Source organism: Pipistrellus hanaki (genome assembly GCF_964339955.1).
Source record: "Pipistrellus hanaki genome assembly, chromosome: 1".
In the NCBI taxonomy this organism is placed as follows: Eukaryota; Metazoa; Chordata; class Mammalia; order Chiroptera; family Vespertilionidae; genus Pipistrellus; species Pipistrellus hanaki.
In genome coordinates this window covers 129400064-129419198 of record NC_140503.1, presented here as the reverse complement: position 1 = coordinate 129419198, position 19135 = coordinate 129400064, and the positions used below count along the sequence as shown (strand labels likewise).

Here is a 19135-nt window from a genome sequence, read left to right as displayed (position 1 = left end):
CCTTTACAGGAAAACGGGAATATTTCAAGTGGGAGTATTTACAGTTCTTTAAGATCGAACTGTTCGATTTCTCCTGAAGCCCCTAAGTGGTGCAGAAGCCCCGTTTGTAGATGGTGCTGACCAAGTGCTGCCTCCCCAGCGGGGCAGGAACCACTTCCCTCTCTAAACCCCAGGGAAGACCTAAGGAAACCTACCAGGGTTCATTTATGTTATTATGTACTTAAAAGCAAAGGAACAGTGGTGTTATTTATTTATTTTTTTTTAATTTCATGAAATGAGCCTTTTGGAACAAACTGGCCCATTTCCTCATCAAAAGATCAGTTATTATGACACCAAGTAAAGGACAAAGAATCATTTCTAAGAGTTTTGTTTGAAGTCCCCAAAACACAAGCTGACGTCAGCTTCTTCCTGTCTCAGAGCGCTGTGAGTTTCCCGGGAGTTTTGGGGATGACGTGATGACTTTACAAGAGGTTGCTCATCTGATACCTTTCCTGGCTGTGGCCATGGCTGGCTTGGCTTCCCTGGCTGATGAAACCGGGCACAGCCTTCAAACCCAACCGAGCGTCTGTGTGGTATCTGTGTGGTATCACTGAGTGTTTCCGGCCCCTGTGGTAGTGACACCTCTGTTCATGGCCTGATTTAGAATAAAAGGATCTTTGTAAAAAGAAAACTCCGTATTTCAAGTGGAAAGCAAAACAAGCAACTACAAACACACACACACACACACACACACACCCCAAAACCATCATAAAATAAAAGGGCAATTTCCCCAGACATCCTGCTAACACCCAAGAGAGCACAGAGACCGCAAAGGGTTAGCATTTCAGCTCTCGGTATTCAAACATTTTTTTATTTATCTCACTTCTGGCTTTCACTGCATTTCATTCATCAGGCCATGAATTTCACTTTCCCTCTCCCAGGGAGGCTTGCGTTTCTCCCCTCTGGTCTGGGTTTGCCGTAGGCTGGGGCAGGAGGGACTTTGAGCCAGAGCAGGACAGGCTGCCTAAGCACCCTCCTTTCCTCCTCTTCATGTGGTAGTAGTTGTGGCTCTGGAGCCTTTTTGTGGGCCAGCCATGCCCCAAGCTGCACACTTTTCATGTGTTATCTTGCCGAATCCTCAGAACAACCCTATGAGACAGGTACCATTATTATCACGCCTATTTTACAGGTGAGGAAATAGGTTGTGAGGCCCAGAATAGCAGTAGAAGTGGGCTATCTGCTCCATCCTTATACAAGGAAAGCAATTGTCCCGTGGCTTGTATGCAAGCCAGCCTCTCGTCTCTCATTTGAAGTCACTCTTTGATTTATCCCCAAACTAATCTCCCCTGAAAGCAAAATTCATGATGACTTCTCCCTGATCAAAGAGCCCAAATCACCTTCCACTGCCTATAGGACACATTTCCAAAGCCTGGCATCTAATATTCTTTCCTGGATGTCCACATGTCCTCTGCAGAGGGCACCCCAGCTCCATGCAACCCTGCCAGCAGCCCTCCTCCTATTCTTCACCTGTGATTTCAAAGCTTGGTTCCTAGGGAAACCTTATTTCCACCCCGCCCCCCTCCTTACTGGAATAATCTTCCACACCTCAGCTGCCTACTTGGAATTCTGACCACTGAAAAACATATTGGGAGAGCAGAAAGGGCTCATGAATTAGGGGAGCTACAGGCTTGCATTCAGATCCTAGCGTGGACATGCATGACTCTACTTTCCTTTCCACATGTGTCAAACACAAGGCCCGCGGGCCAAATCCAGCCCGCCAGGCCTTGCAATGTGGCCCGCACCGCGCTGTCATCACTGCACTCCACTGTCAGTTTATGACATTGTCAGTTTATGACTGTTCAGTAAACCATTCGGCCCGCGATTTAGGCTGGATTTTAGATTTTGGCCCCTTCTCTGATTGAGTTCGACACCCCTACTAGGCCAATCATCGAGTGCCCTTCTCTGCAGGCACTAGCAGGGTGGTGGGATCTGTGGGCACAGTGTGGTGAGCACAAGAAATGGCAGGGTAGCCTGCGAGTGCAGAGGAATGCCAAGGCCGGGGAGGGTCCGAAGGCTTCCTAGAGAAAAACGACAGTGAGGGAGACCTGCCGGAGAATATAGAGTCAAGAAGGCAGAAACTACGTTTTAAGTTCAGCGAGAGCAAGGCCAAAGACAAAGGACACAGTGAGCTCCGAGAGCTGCACATGGTTCTGCCAGGACGGGGCACTCAGGTACACAGCGGAGGGGGAGGCTTGTGAAGCGGGGTGTGAGCTATATATCACAAAGCCTTGCCAAGTACAGGGGTAACACTGTGTCCTGAGAGGAACAGAACACCACAGAGCAGCCTTAGGCAAGGGAGGGACGTGATCCGGAGAGTTGGCACTGTCTTCATTGTGAATGACTAGCAGCAGACGGGATGGGAGTCAGGGAGTGGCAGACCCCAAAGTTAGGCTGCGAGGTGAGGGGAGAGTGGATGGTAGGCAGGTTTCTTAAACCTCCACGGGCTTCAGTTGCTGTGGGTATAAAATGGGAACAACGCCCCTCAAGCCCCTGCCCACTGGCTGTGCGAGACAGGCTGCCTAAAATGACCAGGATGTGGAAGGTGCTCAATAAACACGACTTGCTGGACTTCTAATCTGCATAACCAAAGGCCCAGTGGACCTTTCCACATGGATATCTCTCAGGCTTCCACGCTGAATACCTCCAGAATTGCTCTCCCAGGCTCTTTCTCCCCCATTTTCTGTTTCAATGGCAACACCATTAACCAGCCAGCTGTCCTGGACACCTGGGAAAATGCCTCCTTTCCTTTTACTGGTCCCATGTACCAAATCAAGCCCCAGTCTCTGGAGACTCCAGCCCTTACAATCTCTGAACATTAGCAACCTCTCTCCATGATCACTCTCATCACCCCCACTGAGAAGACCTACGACAGCATCTCCACAGTGCGGGACAGATGCGGGACAAGGGCAGGGGGAGATCATAGGCTGCAGGGACCACAGGAGCAGATGCAGCCAAGGCACAAACGGGAGGAAAGGTCTGAGCACATACAGCTGTTAGGCTGCTGGGTCCAACTACTGCCTTTGCGACCGAAGGGCTGAGTGGCTCTGGGAAGGTCACTCACTGAACCTATCGGTGCCTCACTTCCACCACCTATATAATGCAGAGGATAAGAGCTACTCATCTAATCATTAGTTATTATCCAATGATAATTTTGTTAATGAAACTATAGTATTTTGTATTTTATTTACCATATATTTAATTCTATTCTAATGATATAATATTGTGATATTTAGCATTACTCTTTACAATAGCCTATGTCATAGGTGACTGAGAGGAATAGGGGAGTCGATGTGTGTGAAGTGCCTAGAACAGCTCCTGGCGTGCCGTTACTCTGAGATACCTCGGACAAAGTGAATGCTCTTATGCAAGAAGCAGATTGAGAGAAGGCGTCTTTGAGCCCCCTTTCAGTCCTGACATTCTACGGCTTAATAAACATTTGCCCTGTCATAGAGTGAAAAGTAACATCTCTTCAACATCATGCTGACGGTGCCATTTAACCTCCCAGGGGGACAGCTATAATGACCACATCCTTGATGAGTTCCATTTGTTACTTTTTTAGCACAAAGCAATTTCCAGTGAATCAAGGTAACAGATCTTAAAGTTCCCATGTCCTTAGAAAATTCAGCCACCTTGGATTTAATGCCCAATATTAATGCCCATTGCAGGCCCAGAAACCATGATTGCGTGGGATAACTAAGAATTTATGTAAGGCGGGAATGGTGCAGAGCGCTGAGAACCTGGAGGGCCGTGTTTCCCTCGGCGCTGGCTGCGGGAGTGCAGCCCACTCTGAGTCCACAGCCTGAACTCCACAAAAGCCTTTAAGTTAACACATGGCAGACTAGTGGCTTTATTCCTAGCTTTACCCAGTGGCCAGATAACAAGTACAAAAAAACGTTTTACATAAATGTTAAAGGCACACTTTAAAGTTAAACACCCATTGCATTTTGAAGTTATTTATTACATGTTCTTACAAGCTAATATCTTTTTAAAGTATGATACTTTGTAAATCACTGTGTGATATGAAGTGGAACTAAACAAAGCTGGAAAATGTAACATGCTTCTCTTCTCTTACCATTATTTTTGCATACTTTGCAAGCTTTAGTAGGATAATTCTTTTTATATAAAGTTTCTGCAATTGAAACGCTATTGTAATAGTTATCTTGAATATGTGATGCCCCAATTCCAGGTACAGCAAAAGTAGTGACAGAATAGAATCATTCAATTTTTTCCCTTCACCTGTGTACATTTCCATATTGCAAATATACCGTCTTGCTCTCACACACCATTCTTACAAGTAAACCATATTTAATAATTTCAGCTGGTTGTAGGTTTGAAATAGAAGATGGGGCCTTCATCTAATGATAATTCTTGCATAGGCTTATATAGTGTTTCAAATTTACTAATAACATGGTCGAGTACAGATTGAATTTTAAATAGCCTGAATGAAGATTTAGTCATCTTTGCATTGTCATTGAAATGCCAATAAGTCCAGATTTGTTCAAAATGATTTCGACTCAGCATCCGAGGAAATATTGGACCAGCTAGAACTGGGCTTGTAAACCAATATTCCTTCCAAGTATCTTTCAAGTAAGCCCCATTAACCCTTTAAGTCCTAAAATTTTTTCATATCTATTGGAGTAACAGGAGACCATTTTATTGCTATCAAAATTTTGTGCTTTCCCAAATTTTGATTATAATATGTGTTCGATTGATGATAAAATAGTTCAAACAGATTGTCATCAAAAATCAAGTTGGTGTCGAAACCGGTTTGGCTCACTGGATAGAGCGTTGGCCTGCGGACTTAAGGGTCCCAGGTTCGATTCCAATCAAGGGCATGTGCCTTGGTTGCGGGCACATCCCCAGCAGGGGATGTGCAAGAGGCAGCTGATCGATGAATCTCTCTCATCGATGTTTCTAACTCTCTATCCCTCTCTCTTCCTCTCTGTGAAAAATCAATAAAATATATATTTTTAAAAAAATCAAGTTGGTGACTACAATGATGTTCTTATAATCACATGGTGTAACTGTAAACCAGGTATTACCTTCAAATTTTTCCAAGTTAGGTTGAAAGTTCTTTTTTGACCAATCATTATCTTGGCAACCAAGACCCAAATTACACTCAAAATCATGTGTGGAATTGTTCAAATTTTCAGGTTTGGAATCACTTGAAATTACTATTTTTTTCGCCTTTTTGAAGGAATAATTATATCACTGCCACTGTCAAAGCTTTAATCACTTTCACTTGGAATATCTGATATCTTTGTCAGCAAATATATCCATAATTTTATCATGTTCTTTGTCACTATCCATGGTTACTGAGCACTTTAAAAATATCAAATTGATATAAAAAAGTTATTTTTATTACTAACGACAAAAGACTAATCACTTTAAATTCCTTTTGTAATTTTTAACTTCAGCGAATGTGTTTTCCATTACACTGTTTCTCTCTAAATGACAACGAAAAGCCGAGAATTTTCGTGATTGGTCACAAGCCTTAGAACAGGAAACACGAGAATTCTCGTGACCCGTCCGCAATATGTTAACTTGGCATTTCTAAGGCCGGTCCCTGGAGTACAAGAGAGGATTTTTGGTAACAGAACTTCCTCCTTATCTTGTGTTTCCCACCACATCATCCCACGGGAAGTCCGAGGTCAGGGGGCAGCATGGTGGAGGTCTGTGAGAACCTGCTTCTGGGTCACAGATGCCCACCTCCTTGCTGGGTCCTCACAGGGCAGAGAGCAGGGAGAGGAAGCCAGCTCTCTGGTGACTCTTAGAAGGGCATGAATCCCATTCATGAGGCTTCACCCTCATGACCTTATCTACTTGTAAAGACCTCAACTTCTAATACCATTACATTGGACAGTGTGTGTGTGTGGGGGGGGGGGGGCGGGGGGGGGGGGTTAACAAATATTTAGTCCAAACAGTATACACTTGTGTCTTGTTTAAAGTTGTGATTCTTGAGAGCAAAGAATGCCTCTGAGCGAAGGGCCCAAGCGTCACGCCCAGGAGACGGGTATGGAGATAACGGGAGAGAGTGGCTGAAGGCAACATTTGGCCAGGGGTCGTCCTCAGTTTTGCACATGTGGATTTGGTGTGCTGACACAGTAAGTGTCTGTGTCGACGTGGCTGGTTCTTGCCTGACACCCAGACCAGGCTACAGTTCTGAGGAGAAACACTGAGTTGCTGAAGTCTTCATTGTTTCACATGACTTTTTCCTTTTTTTATCTTTTCTTTGTTTCTCTTCTGGTCTTAAGTTCCTACCTGGCATCATACCTACCTAGCTAGTATTCTTTACAGTTTCAGTGGAAATCCTGTTGTTATCCAGTTGAAAATATTCTCAACTCTGTAGTCTAATTTCACAGAAAACTCTCCTCATAGAAGACTGTGGGTGGGATTCACCCATGCAGCATATTTTTACTAAAAATATTATTCCATCCCAAGAATTAGGTTTCAAAGATTTGAAGGAAAACTGCTTTTAGATTTCAGAGAAAGAACAAGAGTATATTTTTACCTCCCTTGTTTTTCTTATCTGACAACCCTTTAATTTTCATCAGGTTGACATTCTGTGGTGAATTTGTGGTTAACCCTTTCATGTACAGAAGCTTGAGAAGACTTGAGGGGCAGAAATAACAGTTTCAACACTTTACTGGCAGAAGCATTTGAAATTCCGAAATATAACAGTTTCAATGTAGAGTCAGCCGATAATAACCAACATTTTTGTTTATTATCGGCCTGCCTTCTTTTTTCTTTCCAAGGTAAAGAGAAAATAACTGGATTCCTACCTTTGATTCCCCTTTATTCTTGGTAACAAGTGCTGAAGAAGGCATAGGTTGTTTTCCAGACAGGTCTGACCATGTGAGCCACTCATTCTTCAACTGTGGAAAATCTGACTATTTGACTCCTAGGTCCAGTCAGGAACTGTGGGTCAGATAACACAGAGATGATAGACGCTAATCACAGCTGAATTTGCCCAATTGCACCCAAGTTTCCTCCCTAGGAGCACACAGTCTCACCTCTTATTTCCCCATTGAACCAGGTTCTTTTTCTTTTTCTTCAATCCTCACCCGAGGATGAATTTTTTTATCCCATAACCTAGGTATGTGCCGTGACTGGGAATCGAACCTACAGTCTTTTGGGGCACCGGATGACACTCTAACCAACTGAGCAACCTAGACAGGACTGTGCCTTTTCCTTAATGACAGTAACTTCCCTTGTCATGGTTGTCCCAGCCCCCATTCCTTGTGGCATCAAATTTTGCTTCTGCCACATTCCCCTCAACATTTATTCTTGCTGAACAAAGATGAATATTAGTTTGAGTGAATAAATGAACAGTATTACCACTGCCAATGCTCCCAATAATTTATTCAGTTCCCGTGTTGATGAAATAGTTTAAATAAAGAATAGGTGATGCAGGCAGCCAGCAACAACTAGAAGTGACTGGAAGTATTCAAACTAAACTGTGGGGACCTACCTAGACGTGATCAGGGAATTGACCATATTTTATTTTATTATTTATTTTAAAATTTTATTTCTCTTTTGAATCCTCACCCAAGGATAAGTTTATATTGATTTTTAGAGAGAGAGGAAGGGAGAGAGACAGAGAGACATCGATGTAAGATAAAAACATAGACTGGTTGCTTCCCATTCATGCCCCAACCAGGGATTGAACCTGCAACCTAGCTATGTGCCCTGACTGGGAATTGAGCCTACAACCTTTTGGGGTACCAGACGATACTCCAACTAACTGAGCCACATGGTCAGGGATGACCATATTTTAATAGATTTGAAACCCGTTTTAAACTATTCATGTGAATATAGGTGGGAGGAAGGAAACTAATGTAGAATTCTCAAATAGTTCTTAGAAGATGAATATAAAAGAAACTCCATTTTTTTTGCTCTGACACAATCAAGCTGTAAGTAACATTTTAAATATTTTTTCCAACTCACAAAGTAACCTTACGTATTTTATCACTTTGTCCTAAATGCTGCACTGCTTGAGGCAGTTATAAAGGCAACAAACAGGATTTATTGAGTTTTTTACAGATTTCAAGATCCGTTGACATACATTATTTCTACTGATACGTTTCTGTCATTCATAACGTTGCCATTCACACTCCAGCAAAACATTCTACCTACAGTTCCTTGAACACAACATTCCCTCTATCAAGTGGGCGACCTATTCTGCTGATCCTATCAAATGAACCTCTTTTCACCCTTCAAACATGGTAGAATCAAGAGCAGTCTTTCTCCTTATCTGGCTTATAAACAGGGGCAGAATTCCCCATCAGGGGGGCACCATGTCAGGAGACCTAAATGGCAGGGCCAAAGGCAAAGACTTGGAGTGTCCAAGAAGCTCCTATGGTCACATTCTGGTTTATGGTTCTCAGGAATCTTCCATCTGCTCTTTGATTGGCAAACTCAATCACCAAAGTAAAGCAACAAAATGCAATCAATATCTCCCAACAAAAACTTAGTCCATGTTAGACAAACCCACTTCCTGGATCAAGGGAAAAAGAAGGGAGGGTTGTTATTGTTATAACCAGAGATGAGTCACACGGGTGGAGAACACATGAAACCTCTCCTCTCGGCCATTTATTTATGCTACTAATACAATTTGTTCTGTGCTTTAGGATGCTTGATTTGACAATATTTTAAAGACATATTGGAGTGATGGAGAGATGAAAGGTAGAGAGAAATGATAAGATGCTATTGCTATGGCAGGTGAACAGTTAGGTGGTGAAAGTGAAGTTCAGAAGAGATGTGAACAGGAGTGTTGCACAGAGTCCCTACACAGGTTGCTCAGTTGGTTAGAGTGTCATCCTGATACATCAAGGTTGTAGGTTCGATCCTCGGTCAGGTCACATACAAGAAACAACCAGCGAATGCATGAATAAGCAGAACAACAAATCAATGTTCCTCTCTCTCTCTCTCTCTCTCTCTCTCTCTCTCTCTCTCTCTCTCTCTCTCTCTCTCTTTCAAAATTAATTATAAAAAGACTATTGAGCAGATAAAAATAATGATTCTTAGGAAGAGATTTGATATGTAGGCAAAGGAGACGTGGAATTTAAAGAAGATGCAGAAGGGTCAAATTTGGGAGACTCAGATGATGGGAATGTGAGGGTCAGTAAGAGAAATGAGGGTCATTAAGAGAAACAAGTCCAAGAAAGGATCAGAGGGCTGTCTGTATATTTGTTTTTAACTTTTAATTTTGAGATAATTGTAGAGTCACATGCGGTTGTAAATTATAGAGATCCAATATATTCTTCATTCAATTTCCTACATGATTTTGGCACAATATCACAAGCAGAAATTGACATTGATATAATCTATCAATGTCAATTGATTGCACCAATTTTGTATGAACTCAATAGTGTATTGTTTAATTCTATGCAACTTTATCACATGTGTAGATTCCCATGACCCTCATTTCTCTTAAATGAGGGTCATGGGAATCTACATGTACAATGGTTTAAGATACACAATGGATTCCATCACAAGGATCCCTCCTGCTACCCTCTTGTAGCCACAGACACCTACCTCCTTCTTTTTTAATCCCTGACAACCACTAAGCTATATCTATTTCTATAATTTGTCATTTTAAGAATGTTATATGAATGGAATAATATAATATGAAAACTCTGAAATAGGCTTTTTCACTTAACTTAAGTCGCTGGAGATCCATCTTTCTCCACTTAATTCCCCTGAGATCATTTTTTAGCATCTGTTAGCTGGCATTATCTTGTAAAGAAGAGCTTTCTCCCTCCTCCTCATAACCCATGATTTTTTTTAGTACCACTATGAATTGCTATCTTTTAAAATCATTTTATTACTTTCATCATTGATTCTCTTGGGTTTAGTAGATATACTATCATATAATTTGCAAACAATGATAGTTTTCTTTCTATTTTTTAAAAATATATTTTATTGACTTTTTACAGAGAGGAGGAAAGAGGGATAGAGAGCTAGAAACATTGATGAGAGAGAAACATCGACCAGCTGCCTCTTGCACACCCCCTACTGGGGATGTGCCCGCAACCACTGTACATGCCCTTGACCGGAATCGAACCCGAAACCTTTCAGTCAGCAGACCGACGCTCTACCTCTGAGCCAAACTGGTTTCGGCTTCTTTCTATTTTTTATGCCTCTACATTATTTTATCTGATTGAATTGGATAAAACCTCAATGGTAATGTCAAGTAGGAGAAGAAATAGTTTTGAACAAAGTTGCAGTATCAGAGGATAGCTGAGTGGAAAAATAGAAGGGCACAGAGTAGTGTAGACTAGAGTTCAGGGATAGAGATACAGATCTGAAAGAGACAGCATAGCTGGCATCATTACTAAGAATATGGGCTCTGAAGCATAGAGGAGACTCTCAGCTCCATTACTGTGGGTCCTCGAGCTGAGTGACCAAGCTAGAAATTACATCAGGCAATTTATCAAATCTCCCAGCACTTTAATGTCTCATTTGAAAAATGGCAGTAATAATTATAACATTTACTTCATAGTACAGTTTTCAGAATTAAATTAGTCAATATATGTAAAGGGCTGAAATGATGAAACTTCTGAGAAAAAATAGAATGACAAGAGTCAAGGTCATTTCATTGGCAAATTCCTACACTGCACCCTTCTTAACAAATTTTTGGTCATGGATTACTTTGAGAATCTTATGAAAACTATCCTTCTAATTCCAAGCTAATTATAACAAGAACATCAGACAAATTCCAATAGTGGGGCATCATACAAAACATTTGATTAGTATTCTTCAAAATTATCAAGGTCATCAAAAACAAGGAAAATGAGAAACTTTCATATCCTCTTCATAACCAAGAGGAGCCTAAAGAGACATGATTACTAAGTGTAATTTGGAACTCTAGATGGGATCTTAGAACAGAAGAAAGGACATTAGGGAAAAACTGAGAACATTTGAATAAAGTATAAACTTAATTAATAATAATGTATCCATATTGGTTCAGTAGCAGTGACTAATGTACATCCTAAGATATCAATAATGGGGAAAACTTGGGTCAGCGGATTTATAGAATGAGATCAAGTGAGCATTCAAAGAAAGAAAGCCAAAGAGATGAGGAACCAGGGGATCATGATGTCTTATGATAACAAAAGTGAAATTTCAAAAAGGAAGAGTTAAATTTGGAAACATGTGCTAAACAAACTTTGAGGAGAATGAGAGCCATTGGACTTGGCAACATGTAGCTTTTTAGTGTGCGCTTAATACTCCAGTGGAAGCAGAACACGCACTGAATAGCAATGGAATGAGTCGGTAGGGAGGAAATAGAAACAACGAGGTGAACTATTCTTATAATATGCTGAATTAGGAGGAAAAGAAATAAGGATTGATTTTGGGGGAGGGAGCAACTTAAGTACCTGGATGCTTATAAGGCAGAAGAGGGGGTCCAGTGGGAGTGGGGAGCTAGAGCAAGGACAGCTGACAGGGCAAGTGCCAGAGGCAGTAGAGGAGAAGTGATCCAAAGCACAATGGTGTCAGGTTTAGAGAGATCAGGAATAGGTTTTAAGTGGAGAGATAGAAGAAGTGATGAGTAAAGGTGGGGCCATTATGAAATGTAAAAAGGATAGTTGAGGATAATCAGGAACAAGGGAGAATGCAGAAGGCAAGTGAGAAAGGGATATGAAGCAAATACATCAGCTGGCCAAATTCTTAGTATAACTAAGGGTATGGGTGGCAGTAGAATGCAGAATAGTGCCCAATCTTTTGACTTCTGGCTCTGGTTCTGCACCACTAGCTGTGTAATTTTGAACAACCTACTCAGACAGACTCTTAGGGTACATTTCCTCATCTGTGAGCAAGATTAGAATTCCTTTCAAAGGCATGTCATGAAAAATCTAGGGTAAACTTAATATATATATATATATATATATATATATATATATATATATATATATATATATGTGTGTGTGTGTGTGTGTGTGTGTGTGTGTGTGCCCAAATATATTATAATTTTCAAGCTAGCAAATATCATCTAAGCATCTTCAAATTTTCATAAACTTCACCCAACTATCAAAGATACTCTCTCATTCCATGGCCCTTTTCCTAGCCTCCCACAGGAATTCCTCCAGGGGGTAAATGAGCTTAAGGCACTGTGAAATTTGACCAGGGACCTGGGAGGAATTCTTCCTACTCCATCTTATGGGTGAGCATCCAGGTGAGGAGGGACCACAGTGAACCAGTGAGTGGGACAGGAAGGCTTGGGTCTCTGACACTCAGAAATGATTTACTTTCCTTAAACATTTAGGTGGCAGACTGAAATTGCCCAACAAGCTCGCAACCCAAGGTCATCATACTAAACTTCTGTCATTTTAAAGTGAAGACAAAGTGTTCTCTTCTTTAAAGGTGTTCACATTTCTTACCTCACCAACATCTACTCTATTGACTGCATCGGTAACTCTCTTTGTCCCATCTCGAATAGGATCCATTGTGTCATCTCCCATATTTTCTCTTCCTTTGTTCTCCATCTGCCAATGGTTTCCCAGTCATACTGATCATCCCTTTTCTCCTGTCTCTCCAATTTACCTATCCCCTTTGCTCTTTCCCAGTCCAAAGCTTCTCTTAGCTCTCACTCAGACTATTATAATGGTCTATTAATTCCTCCCCCATCAAACTGTGGTTGGAACAGCAGCAGCAACACCTGGGAGAAATTCAGGTTCTCAGGTCCCACTCCAAACCTGCTGGGTCTGAATTTGCATTTTAATTAAATCCCTATGTAACTCATGTGCACACAAAAGTTTGAGAAGCACTACCCTGATCACCCTACCATTCACCACTTGATGCCCCCAGCTAGCCATCTGTAAATGCAAAAAAAAAAAAAAAAAAAAAAAAAAAAAAAAATCTTAAATAACAGATCTGAGTACAGCATCCCATAGTCTTAAACCTTTCAATGGTTCCCTGGTGCCTCACAGATGACATTCACATGATTTACTCCATGATTTTGTCCTAACCATCTACCATCTAGCTTTCTCTGCTAAATGCCCTAAGTGCTGAGGCTCAATGCTGACCTAAATGGAACAGTCAGCTCTCAGTTTCCCATACATACTAGTTCACAGTATTTCCCCAACACCTTGTTTCTTTTATGCTGTTCCTTTTCTTCTTCTAATTCATGCCTGGGAAATGCTTTTTATCCCTCCAGACTCTGCTCACAGAGTCATAATTTTCATAGCTCTCTTTCCACTGTCCTACCCACTATACACAAGTAATTGCTTCTTTCTGGGAGTTCATATCACTTTGCATTTGATTTTTTTCTTTCTACCAGTTATCATTTTTCTGCAGTTCATAATGTTAGGGCACTCTTTGAATTTCATTAAGTGGAGAAATTTATGCAGGAAAGAGTTCACTTTACATATAATTTAGTTTGGCTGCAAAATGCTTATATAAAAGTCATAGCTTTGAGACGTCTTTATATCATAGTAACTTCATATGTTGTGAAATGGTTTTCTATAATCTTGACATTTTCTTCAGAGAGCCAGTTCTGTTGTAGTTGCCTTTTAAGACCTTCCAAAGACTTAGATCTCCCTAGAGTTTGTTACTCTTATAGCTCAAGAAAAGTAATCTTTGAATGTAATTTAGAGACTTTCTGCCAAAGATGGTCCTTCTTTATATCCTGTCTGCAGTAAGAATGTTCAAGTTGTAAGACTTCTGTCTCATAGTCTAGCTCCTTACAGGAGTCTTCACTGTCTATGTCTCCCATTTCTACAGTTTCTTTTTGGACAGGCATGAAAGAATTGTAGGTTTGGAATTTTCTGTGGGCACATAAATGGCAATAACAGATTCTTTATTTAGGTTTAATTCTTCAACCGTTTGAGTAATTGTGCTGAGTAAGAATGAATTTTCCCCTGCTGAGTTAATTTCCACTGAATTATTTGCAACAAGATGATTGGTAGTTATTTCAAGCACTTCTGGGTTTCCAAAGACTGCTGACTAATTTGAAATTGTCAAGTAAAAGTTGTCGAATTTACATTCTCAAAAGATGTGTGAAAACCACCTATGTCTTGGTTAATTGATGTTCTCAAGGTAGATTCTGGTTTTCAAGTATCTTCCAATTTAAAAAGATTACCAGTTAATATGTTATCCTGCTTTTGGAGCTGGTGGCTTCACCAACACCAACGCAGACGAATGGAGTGATTCTGCACGTGCAGGGAGGACTCCTGTATTAACTGTATTTTTCTTTGGCTATTTTGATGCAAATGATCCCTGTGACTTTGCTTTCAGGCACGCCTCTGCCTCATACTCTATTTTTTTTCTTCTGACAGTTGTTTTTGGAAGGGTCTTTTTCCTGACTGTCTACAGGCAAAGAAAATATTGTTAGAATTGCAGTTTGTTTCAAATACCGAATCCCCCATCTGATGTCCAGAGACTCAGGTGTGAAATGGTCGCTACACAGGAATTGGTATTTACTGGACATCCGTGAATCTTGTTTCATGTTCCTTAATCATTTTTCAAGTCTTTCTTTGTCATGTAGAGAAACGGGTAAAAACTCAGCTTCAGGACCTTATTATTCCTTCTTACAGCAAATCGCTCCAGCTTGGCCTGGCGCAGGAGAGAGACCCGCCTGACTCCGCACGGATGGGCCCTCCTCGCTGCTGTTGCCCCAAGTCCAGGCCACGTGCCACCTCGCCTGAGCTCCTTTCCCCCATTTTTCTATCACAATCTCTGATTTGTCATTACCCCTACATAATGTTTCTTGAAAGTTTCTCACTATGATCTTCAAAATTCCTAATTCATTTTTAAAAATATTTATTTATTTATTTATTTATTTATTTATTTATTTATTTATTTCAGAGAGGAAGGAAGGGAGAGGGAGAGAGAAATAGAAACATCAATGATTAGAGAGAATCACTGATTGGCTGCCTCCTGCATGATCCCTACTGGGGATCAAACCCACAACCCGGCATGTGCCCTTGGTCGGAATCGAACCTGGGACCCTTCAGTCCGCGGGACAACACTCTATCCACTGAGCCAAACCAGCTAGGGCCCTAATTCATTTCACTATTATATTCATATTTGTTCTTGAGTCTGCTATCCTGCCTGTTCAATATTTTGAATCTGACTCCTACACAAAGCCAATGGCATCACCCTCTGAGCTTTTATGGTTCCTTAAGGTCAATGAAAACCTTTTATCCACACTTCTGTCCTTTTCATCCTTTCTTCTTCCTGAAATATTTAAGTTTGCTTCTTGAAAGAATTCCTAAAAGTGAAAGTAAAAAATTTAAAGGCAGAAAAGAGTGCATCAACAATAGGCTTTCATGCGATTCCTGTCCCACCACCTCTCTCTGAACTTCGGTCTCCTGCTATGTAAAGTCAGGATGACAATATCTACCTTTCAGTGGTGTAGCGGACATTAAAGGTAGTCTAGACAAAGGATCAGCACACAGGCAAGGCTCAGCTCTCATAGTTACTATTATATAAATCACCCCAATTGGAGGACCTGAGTTCTCTGACTTCTTCAAAGATAATGATCTGAATTAAACCACAACATTTCATAAGCACTTTGCATTGACCCAGATAGTTTAGACACAGCTCTACTTCTCCCCGAGAGAGAACCTCCCACAGCTGGGGAAAAGCACACGCGTTGCTGAAGATTATGGTTCTACATAATGGGAAAGTACTAAACTGGGAATCAGGTTGCCACACAACCTATTTCCTCATCCACAAAAAGTGGAGGTTGACCTAAATGACCTTTAGGGTTTCTCCCAGCTCTCAGATCTTAGGATCCTTAAGCGTTATAGTCAGCATGTCCTATGGTATTTTTGCACCAGAAATACTTGGTTTTCGCTGGTTGGGCTTCCTAAGAAAGTTGGATACTATCTTTGACATCGGAATGGCTTTAAGTGAAGAACCATATCATTTCTTTATTGGGTGCCCTGAACTCTTAATATACTTCTATACCCTTTGTATAAAGCTTAGTAAATTATCATCTAGAACTTTCTGTGCTTAGTGAGTCATCCCCCATTCCTATTCTATAGATCAGGGGGAACTATAAGACCTGCAAAATCATTTGGTCTAGCCCTGTTAAGTAAAGTGAAGGTAGGATTTGAAATTCAATAAATTTAGGAGCTTTTTATCATAGCAACATAAACTCATGTTAAATGAATTATATTAACCAAATGTTATAAATATCCAAATAGCCCTTGGCAGATAAAAAGTTCCCCACCCCTACTATAGAGGCACAAAGATGAAGCCATTTACTCAGTCTTGGAAACAGTGATAGTTGGGCTGTGGGTAAACATAACTTGACCTTGATTCACCCACAGAGCAAAGAGTTTTAGCACAGACTCTGTCCACATCCTTTTGAAGCTCCATCCTTTTCCTTATTTTTCAAGTTGCTCACACAGACCACAAGGGCCAGATGAGTTCTTTCTCATTTTAAACAACATCAGGCCAAACAAACCACCGCCACCACCAACAACAAAACAAGTGTTTTTCTCCCACCCATCTTTCCTCCAGCTAAAAAAATTTTCACTGTACCCTCTTAGATACTGAGTAAAATAGCCTGGAAACAAATTGATTTGTAAGCAGGTTGCACCGCACCTGAGGCCCCTGCTCACTGTCTACTGGGGGAGGTGGTCCTTAGGAAGAGGGCAGCTAGAGACAGAGGCTGTGGCAGCCATTGCTTCTCTAAGTGTGTGGTTGCAGCACCAGCAGCACTTGGGAGTTTGTTAGACATTGTCTTAGCCTCCACACTCACCTATCAAATCCAAATGAGCATTTTAACAAGACTCCCCAGGGGCCTTGTGTGCACATTAAAGTTTGAGAAGCATGGCTGTGAACAGCTTAAGCACAGGTCCTACTGGTTGGAGAGAATCCAACTTAGACACCACTCTCCCAGATCAAATGACTTCCAAGTGTTGATATGTCTAGGACACAACAATATCTCAGCACATAACTCATTTTAGTTATAGTCCCTTTTAAAAACCAAAAGGGTGAAAAAAAAAAAAAAAGGAGTAGGGTTTACATAGGGGGAGTTGGCAAAATAAAATAAGGGGTGTCAGGATTCCAAATCCAGTTAGGAATCCCTGAATCTCTTGCTCCTGTTCTTTTTCCTGTGTGATGGAGACACTTATAGGAAGAAAAGAGAATACATCATTTAGTTACATTTCTCATCTTTTTTTTTTTTTAACCCAAGCATTAGAAACTGTACATTTCTATTTGGGTCAATAGTGATATGGTCTAATACTTGAAAGGAGAAAGCAGATGTCTGGGAGACAGTGAAGCTGGTTTGAATCCCTAAAGTTGTTTCTATGTATCATACAAAAGCCTAATCTTTCCCTACCTAGCGTGGCATGTGAGTGACATGGAGAAGTTGAGTCTCCAGCAATCCATTAGAGGAGGGGGGGAAAACAGCAGGAAAAAGAGAAGAGTGTCTGAGGGCCCCTCACTCTTCTCCCCAGACCTGTTTGGTGATACAAGCCAGAGGAAGGTGCCTCTCGGTTATTGTCGCTAGTGTCAGCTGAAGAAGCCAAAGTGCACTCAGAATGTTATACTTCATTGAGGAGGAGGAGGCAACAAATCCATAAATATCCCAAGGTACAATGTGTCTGTGATCGTATTTCAGAGACTGCAATGGATGTCGGGTGTGAGAAAGGAGTGGAACACATGGATCCTGCCTGTGTCTTCCAAATCACCATTCATAGAAAAAAAGAAGTGAAATAAGATGTGAAACATTTTCAACATCAGAAGAGCTCAGTTTAATGCTCTCTTGGTGGATTCCTAAACCTTTGGGATTTTCAGGATTAGTAACATGTTGGCTGTCTCCTTTTCCCACTGTCCACATAAAAGGTGTAAGAGCTAAAAGGTCAGGCCACATCAGTGCACTCCTGCACCTATAGTGGGACTCCCCCACTGGGAGCCCCACTTTCCAAGCTCTGGAAACTTACTTATCACCATCTACAATAGGGGTGTCGAACTCAATCAGAGAAGGGGCCAAAATCTAAAATCCAGCCTAAATCGCGGGCCGAATGGTTTACTGAACAGTCATAAACTGACAATGTCATAAACTGACAGCGGAGTGCAGTGATGACAGCATGGTGCGGGCCACATTGCAAGGCCTGGTGGGCTGAATTTGGCCCGCGGGCCTTGTGTTTGACATATGTGATCTACAAGGTTAGGAATCTAAAGATTTACTCCAATCCATAGGCAGCAGACACTTTATTTTTCCATGTGTAAAAACGATTTTATTTTAAAAATGTCAATCGTCATGAGACTGCCTCTATTTCTGGAAAGGTCTTGGTATATTTTGAAACAATTTTTCTATCTGACTCAATCCTTGATTCAGTGACAGAATTAAAATTGAATCTGTTTGAATAAACCTGTGTATTTTGTTTGTTTTGTTGTTTTTATTTTTATTTTATTTTATTGTTTAAAGTATTACACATAGTAGTACATATATATCTTCCCCCCCCCATTGACCTTCTCCAGCCACCCCTACCCCCTATAGTATGCCCTCATCCCACCCCACCCAATGTCTTGTGTCCATTGGTTGTGCTTATATGCATGCATACAAGTCCTTCAGTTGATCTCTTTCCCCCCCACCCAACACTCCCCAGCCTTCCCACTGTCATTTGACAGTCTGTTCCATGCTTTACTGCCTCTATCTATCTTTTTGTACATCAAGTGATAATGTTCTTTATTTTCCATAAATGAGTGAGATCATGTAGTATTATCTTTCATTGTCTGGTTTATTTGACTTAGCATAATGTTCTCCAGTTCTATCCATGCTGCTACAAATGGTAAGAATTCATCTATTGTGTAGATATACCATAGTTTTCTAATCCACTCATCTGCCAATGGGTATTTGGGCTTTTTCCAAATCTTAGCTATGGTGAATTGTGCTGCTATGAACATAGGGGTGCATATATCCTTTCTAATCAAAGTTTCTAGTTTCTTGGGATATATTCCTAGGAGTGGGATTACTGGGTCAAATGGGAGTTGCATTTTTAGTTTTTTGAGGAAACTCCATACTGTTCTCCACAGTGGCTGCACCAGTCTGCATTCCCACCAGCAGTGCACAAGGGTTCCTTTTTCTCCGCATCCTCTCTAACACTTGTTGGTTTGTTGATGATTGCCATTC

The 19135-nt window shown here is 41.2% G+C and overlaps 1 protein-coding gene and 1 pseudogene across 5 annotated transcripts in view; one reads left to right on the top strand and one right to left on the bottom strand.

Annotated features, from left to right (window-relative positions):
• The window catches only part of IL2RA (interleukin 2 receptor subunit alpha), a 60147-nt gene that overhangs the window by 11057 nt on the left and 29955 nt on the right, over positions 1–19135 (top strand). The window lies entirely within an intron of this gene.
• On the bottom strand, positions 13457–14514 carry LOC311614349 (THAP domain-containing protein 5-like; annotated as a pseudogene). The gene has a single exon. The product of its transcript is annotated as a THAP domain-containing protein 5-like (transcript).